Source organism: Octopus sinensis, linkage group LG8, assembly GCF_006345805.1.
Source record: "Octopus sinensis linkage group LG8, ASM634580v1, whole genome shotgun sequence".
Taxonomy (NCBI): domain Eukaryota; kingdom Metazoa; phylum Mollusca; class Cephalopoda; order Octopoda; family Octopodidae; genus Octopus; species Octopus sinensis.
This window is the reverse complement of record NC_043004.1, coordinates 55499919-55507626: the sequence shown is the minus strand read 5'-3', so window position 1 is coordinate 55507626 and position 7708 is coordinate 55499919.

The following is a 7708-nucleotide window of genomic DNA, read 5'->3' as shown; positions in this document are numbered from 1 at the left end:
ATTGCATTAGCCCGAATGCCAGTCGGAAACCAGACTACTGAAATAACTACAGCCATTAAATATAGAAATGAATGTCTATTGAGTTATATGCGCCGCCGTTTTACACGTAAATAATTAGAAAGCCTAATGACACATCGGCAGACACAGAAACTCTGCCTTGTGTTTAAATACAATACTGTTGTTGTTAGTGTATTGGGATCTTTTCCTTTAGATAGACAGAATTCAACCCAATTTCTAGTTAACTAAACAATTTGAAAGTTCGTATACTGGTAGAATGTGTCAAAAGAAAACATTATTTTCACTTTGCTTTTTTGATAAATTTGTAATTTGTAAGTTTAACGTAGTTTAATTCTTCGAATTTTAACCGATGAATCGCCAGTATTTGAGCTCAAATCATTTACTGCGTCTAAAAACTCAGATAACATCCTGTTACTGTTTGTTTTCGTTTTTCGTCACATTCGTTCCCTTCTCTCGCTCAGTCCGTCTCTCTATTATCTACATATGTAAATACAAACATACGTATTAACTCATGTATATATATATATATATATATATATAGATGCACACAAGTGTATATAAACATATATACACACAATATGGGAATACATACATACGCATACAAGTATATAAATGGATGGAAGCACTCCGTCGGGTACGACGATGGGGGTTCCGGTTGCTCCGAATCAACGGAACAGCCTGCTCGTGAAATTAACATGTAAGTGGCTGAGCACTCCACAGACACGTGTACCCTTAACGTAATTCTCGGGGATATTCAGCGTGACACAGAGAGTGACAAGGCCAACAGAAACAGGAAGTAAGAGTGAGAGAAAGTTGTGGTGAAAGAGTACAGCAGGGATCACCACCATCCCCTGCCGGAGCCTCGTGGAGCTTTAGGTGTTTTCGCTGAATAAACACTCACAACGCCCGGTCTGGGAATCGAAACCGCGAGTCCGCTGCCCTAACCACTGGGCCATTGCGCCTCCCCCCCCCAATATATATATATATATATATATATATATATAATATATATATATATATATATATATATATATATATATATATATATATATAATATATATATATATATACATACATATGTAAATACAAACACACACATTTCATATAATCTTCCACATTCTTTGTACGTTTCACAAACATACACACACAACACATCCTACACATCTTTATACACACTCTCATTTTCATTATCACACACCATCGCACATCTTCAACAAGCTGCATGAAGGCCTCTACATCCACTGCTTTTCATTTCACTGTCCGCATAAGCATGTGTGAGGGTGTATAGACCGGTGTATATAGGTAACTACGAGGGAGACACGTAGAGGCTTATTATGGTGTGTTGAAAGTGTTTGGTGGTGTATATTAGTGTATATTGAGGACAACAAGCAGTGGGTGTATAACGGGGAATGCTGTGTGGATGGACAGTCAATGTTGAGGACTACATGAAGTGTGTATAATATTTGTAGAGTAGTGTTAGGGTTAGGGTGAGGGTTAGAGTTAGGGGTTAGGGTTAGGGTTAGGTAAAGGGTTAGGGGTTAGGATTAGGGTTAGGGTTACGATTAGGGTTATTGTTAGGGTTAGGGGTTAGATTGAGGGCTAGGGTTAGGGTTAGGATTAGGTTTTGGGTTAGAGTTAGGGTTAGGATTAGGGTTAGGGTTAGAGGTTAGGGTTAGGGTTAGGGTTAATGTTACGGTTACGGTTAGTGTTAGGGTTAGGGTTAGGGTTAGGGTTAGGGTTAAGGTTAGGGTTAGGGGTAAGGGTTAGGGTTAGGGTTAAGGTTAGGGTTAGGGTTAGGGTAAAGGTTAAGGTCAGGGTTACGATTAGGGGTTAGGGTGAGGGTTAAGGTTAGGGTTAGGGTTAGGGTTCGGGTAAGAGTTAGGTTTAGGGTTACGGTAAGGGTTAGGCGTTAGGGTTAGGAGTTAGGGTGAGGGTTAGGGTTAGGGCAAGGGTTAGGGTTAGGATTAGGGTTAGGGGTTAGGGTGAGTGTTAGGTTTAGGGTAGGGGTTAGGTTTAGGGTTAGGATTAGGTTTTGGGTTAGTGTTAGGGTTAGGGTTAGGATTAGGGTTAGGGGTTAGGGTTATGGTTAGGGTTAATGTTACGGTTAGGGTTAAGGTTAGGGTCAGGGTTAAGGTTAAGGTTAGGGGTAGAGATAGGGGTAGGGTTAAGGTTAGGGTTAGGGTTGGGTTTAAGGTTAGAGTTAGTGTTAGGGCTAGGGTTAGAGTTAGGGGCTAAGGTTAGAGTTAGGGGCTAGGCGTTAGGATTAGGGTTAGGGTTAGGGTAGGGGTAGGGTTAGGATTAGGATTAGGGTTAGCGTTAGGGTTAGGATTAGGGTTAGGATTAGGGTTGGGTTTGGGGTTGGGGATAGGGTTAGGGTTAGGTTAAGGTTAGGGTTAGGGCTAGGATTAGGGTTAGCGTTAGGGTTTAGGGTTAAGGGTTAGGTTTAGGGTTAGTGGTTAGGGTTAGGGTTAGGGTTAAGGTTAGGGTTAAGGTTAGGGTTAGGTTTAGGTTTAGGGGATAGAGGTAGGGTTAGGGTTAAGGCTAGAGTTAGGGGTTAGGATTAGGGTTAGAGTTAGGGTTAGGGGTAGGGGTAAAGGTTAGGGTTAGCGTTAGCGTTTGGGGTTAAAGTGAGGGTTAGGGTTAGGGGTTAGGTTTAGGGTTAAGTTAGGGTTAGAGTTAGAGTTAGCGTTAGTGTTAGGGTTAGGGTTAGGGGATAGAGTTAGGGGTTAGTGTGAGGGTTAAAGTTAGGGTTAGGGTTAGAAATAGGGTTAGGGTTAGGGCTAGGGTTACGGTTACGGTTAGTGTTAAGCGTTAGGGTTAGGGTTAGGAGTTTGGGTGAGGGTTAGTGTTCGAACTAGGGGTTAGGGTTAAGGTTAGGGTTAGGGTTAGGATTAGAGTTAGGGGTAAGGTTCGGGTTAAAGTTAGGGTTGGGGTTAAGGCTAGGTTTAGTGTTAGGGTTAGGTTTAGGGTTAGAGTTAGTGTTAGGGTTAGGGTTAGGGTTAGGAATAATTTTAGGGCTAGGGTTAGGTATCGGCTTTGGGTTAGGGTTAGAGATAGGGTTAGGGTTAGGGATAGGGTTAGGGTCAAGGTCAGGTTTAGGGTTAAGGTTAGTGTTAGGGGTTAGGGTTAGGGTTAGGGTTAAGGTTAGGGATAGGTTGAGGATTAGGTTTAGCGTTAGGGTTAGGGTTAGGGGTAGAGTAAGGGAGAGGGTTAGGGGTTAGGGTTAGGGATTAGGTTTAGGATTAGGGATAGGGTTAGGGTTAGCGTTAGCGGTTACAGTTAGGGTTAGGGTTAGTGTTAGAGTTAGGGTTAGGGGTTAGGTTTAGGTTTAGGGTCAGATTTAGGGTTAGTGTTAGGATTAGATTTAGGGTTAGGGGTTAGGGTTTGGGTAAGGGTTACAGTTAGGGTTAGGGTTAGATTTAGGAGTTAGGGTCAGTGTTAGGGTTAGGGGTAAGGGTTAGTGTTAGTAGTTAGGGTTAGCTTTAGGGTTAGGGTTAGGGGTTAATGTTAGGGTTAGGGTTGGAGTTAGGGTTAGGGTTGGGGTTAGTGTTGGGGTTAGGGTTAGGGTTAGTGTTGGGGTTAGGGTTAGGGTTAGTGTTAGGGTTAGGTTTAGTGGTTACAGTTAGCTTTAGGGTTAGGGTTAGATTTGAGTTAGGGTTAGGGGTTAGGGGTTAGGGTTAGGGTTAGGGGTTATTGTTAGGGTTAGGGTTATGGTCAGTGTTAGGGTTAGGAATAGGGTTGGGGTTGGGGTTGGGGTTGGGGTTAGGGGTAGGGCTAGGGTTAGGGAGAGGGTTAGGGTTTTGGTTAGGATTAGGGATATGGTTTGGGTTAGGGGTTAGGTGTTAGGTGTAGGGTTAGGGTTCGGGTTAGGGTTAGGGGTTAGGGTTAGGGTTTGGGTTAGTGTTAGGCTACTGGTTCGGGTTCTGATTCAGGTTGCTTCGGCTTCGGCTTCGGCTCGGCTTGGCTCGCCTTGGCTCGGCTTCAGCTTTGGCTTCAGCTTCAGCGTCGGCTTCGGGTTCGGTTTTGGGTTCGGCTTCGGCTTCAGGTTAGGGTCCGGCTTCGCCTCAGCTCGGCTCAGCTCGGCTAGGCTCAACTTGGCTTCGGCTTCGGCTTTGGCTTCGGCTTCGGCTTCGGCTTCGGCTTCGGCTCGGCTCGGCTCGGCTCAGCTCGGCTCGGCTCGGCTCGGCTTCGGCTTCGGCTTCGGCTTCGGATTTGGGTTCGGTTTCGGGTTCGGGCTCGGCTCGGCTCGGCTTCAGCTTCGTGTTCAGGTTCGGCTCCCGCTCAGCTCAGCTTGGCTCGGCTTCGGCTTCGGGTTCGACTCGGCTCGGCTCGGCTCGGCTCGGCTTGGCTCGACTCAGCTTCGGCTTCGGCTTCGGTTTCAGCTTCAGCTCGGCTTGGCTCGGCTCGGCTTGGCTCGGCCTGGCTTGGCTCAGCTCGGCTCGGCTTGGCTCGGCTCGGCTTGGCTTGTCTCGTCTCGGCTCGGCTCGGCTTCGGCTTCAGCTTCGGCTTCGGCTTCGTCTTCATCTTCGGGTTCGGGTTCGGGTTCGGGTTCAGGTTCGGGTTCGTCTTCGGCTCGCCTCCGTTCTGCACGGCTCGGCTTTGGTTTCGGCTTCTGGTTTGGCTTTGGCTTCGGCTTCGTCTTTGGCTTCAGGTTCGGCTTCATGTTCAGCTTCGGCTTCGGCTTCGGGTTCGGGTTCGGCTTCGGCTTCGGGTTCGGCTTCGGCTTCAGCTCCAGCTTCGTGTTCGGGTTCAGCTTCAGCTTCGGCTCCGGCTTCGGCTTCGGCTCCGGCTCCAGCCTCAGGTTCGGGTTTGGCTTCTGCTTCGGCTTTGGTTTCGGCTTCGGCTTTGGCTCGGCTCGGCTCGGTGATGATCGTGGTGATGACAGTGATGACTATGGTGGTGGTGATGATCATGATGAGGAGGATGGTGGTGGTGATAATGAGTAGATTTGGTAGATGAAACTGAATGCAGCAAATCATGTTTATATCTGTGTGTTACCATTTCTTTGCCTTGGCACCACATGATAGATGTAAATGAATGTGTCTGTCATGCAAAAATATTAACTTACTTGAAAACAGGTGAGGGTTGGCAACAGGAAAAGTACCCAGCTTTAGAAAATTGACCACAACAAGATTCCATCTGACTCATGTGAGCATCAGAGAATGAATATTTAAACAAGGATGACAGTCAAGTGAACTTCATCAGACTTTTCTGCCTTTGATTTTTGATCATGGTGGTGGTTAATGGCTTTAGAGGTGAGTCGATGATATTATTTATTAATGATTTAATTAGAGAAAGAAAGCTTGGAATTAGAGAAAATAGTGATATTTCAATGTCATATATAAGAAAATGTTAAAGATCCCCCTTTGGTCATGAATGACCATGGGATAGCACCTAGAAAGTTCCCCTCCAAGGCACAAGTCTGGGCAAAGCTGTTTATGGAAGACTAGCTGTTGCCCATGCATACCACCCTCCTCTCTCCACACCACTAGTGTTGTCCAAGGAAAAAGCAACGGCCAATACAGCTTGGCACCAGTGATGTCACAACTCATTTCTACAGCTGAGTGAACTGGAGCAACAAGAAATAAAGTGTCTTGCTCTAGAACACAACGCACAGCTGGTCTGGGAATTGAACTCACTATCCCATGATTGTGACCCTTATGTTCTAACTACTGAGCCACGCACCTTCACAATGTCATATATACACACCGGAGGCGCAATGGCCCAGTGGTTAGGGCAGCAAACTCGCGGTCATAGGATCGCGGTTTCGATTCCAAGACCGGGTGTTGTGAGTAAATATTGAGCGAAAACACCTAAAGCTCCACGAGGCTCCGGCAGGGGATGGTGGTGATCCCTGCTGTACTCTTTCACCACAACTTTCTCTCACTCTTACTTCCTGTTTCTGTTGTACCTGTATTTCAAAGGGCCGGCCTTGTCACTCTCTGTGTCACGCTGAATATCCCCGAGAATTACGTTAAGGGTACACGTGTCTGTGGAGTGCTCAGCCACTTACACATTAATTTCACGAGCAGGCTGTTCCGTTGATCGGATCAACCGGAACCCTCATCGTCATAACCGACGGAGTGCTTCCACATATACACACCAGCTATCTAAGTGATGTTGGGATTAATCAATTCTGAGCAAGGGAGCCGTATTTATTTTGAGATGCTTGTGTTTTTTTCAATTACTTTAAATATGACAAAGAATTTAGTAAAATAACTTAGTTACCATTAAGCTAGTGATTGGAGGAAAAGTATGTTAGCAACCTAAATTGTGACTAAGGTTTGGTGGAAGATTTTGATTCAAAACTTAAGAAAACAAGTACTACAGAGCCAGAGGCGGTTAAATGATGCATTCTTTAGAGAATGGTATAAAGTATTGCAGAACAAATTTAGGTCTTATAGAATACATGTGAAATCACTGATATGTCATTAACTGTATTCACCCTACATGGGTAGGAGACAGTGACATGATAACAATTAAAATCCACATTCACAAGGTACACCAATGATAATTTATTGTCATCCATGCACTAATTATGTTTTTATGATTTTTATGCATTAAAATCTCTAATTTCTAAGGCGGCGAGCTGGCAGAAACGTTAGCAGGCTGGGCAAAATGCTCAGCAGTATTTCGTCTGTCGTTACATTCTGAGTTCAATTTCTGCAGAGGTTGACTTTGCCTTTCATCCTTTCGGGGTCGATAAATTAAGTACTAGTTTCGCACTGGGGTCGATGTAATCGACTTAATCCCTTAGTCTGTCCTTGTTTGTCCCCTCTATGTTTAGCCCCATGTGGGCAGTAAAGAAATATAAAATCTCTAATTTCTAACAAGAATGGGTGTTTTATATAGGGAAAGAACTACAGGACTTTAAGAGTTAATGTACAGCTGTAGGTGCAGGAGTGGCTGTGTGGTAAGTAGCTTGCTAACCAACCACATGGTTCCGGGTTCAGTCCCACTGCGTGGCATCTTGGGCAAGTGTCTTCTGCTATAGCCCCAGGCCGACCAATGCCTTGTGAGTGGATTTGGTAGACGGAAACTGAAAGAAGCCTGTCGTATATATGTATATATATGTGTATGTGTGTGTGTTTGTCCCCCTAGCATTGCTTGACAACCGATGCTGGTGTGTTTACGTCCCCGTCACTTAGCGGTTCGGCAAAAGAGACCGATAGAATAAGTACTGGGCTTACAAAGAATAAGTCCTGGGGTCGATTTGTTTGACTAAACAAGGCATTGGTCGGCCTGAGGCTATAGCAGAAGACACTCGATATCTCTATCGTGACCTTAATTTAGAAGTAGTCACAAAGCCTATTTACGTATTCAAAGTGCTTTGAATACGTAAATGTAGTGAGATGGTGATTCTCGTACCCTTAAAGTGGTTGCCGTTTTAAAGAGATTGATATTTTATTTATTTGTAGTTGATTTGTTCTTCATTGTTGGTTACACATATCATTCTCCTTAGCTGGCCTTTGAGATTCAACACTCGGACACATACACGCATATATGCGACCGCGGGCACACACACATATATATACATTCACATACATACACATATATAAAATCTACACACGCTCACATATTGGGGGAAAAATTTTAGTGAAAATTTTGGAAAAATTTTTGGTGAAAATTTCCGAAAAATTGTTGGTGAAAATTTTCGATAAAAATTTTTGATGAAAATTATCGAAAAATT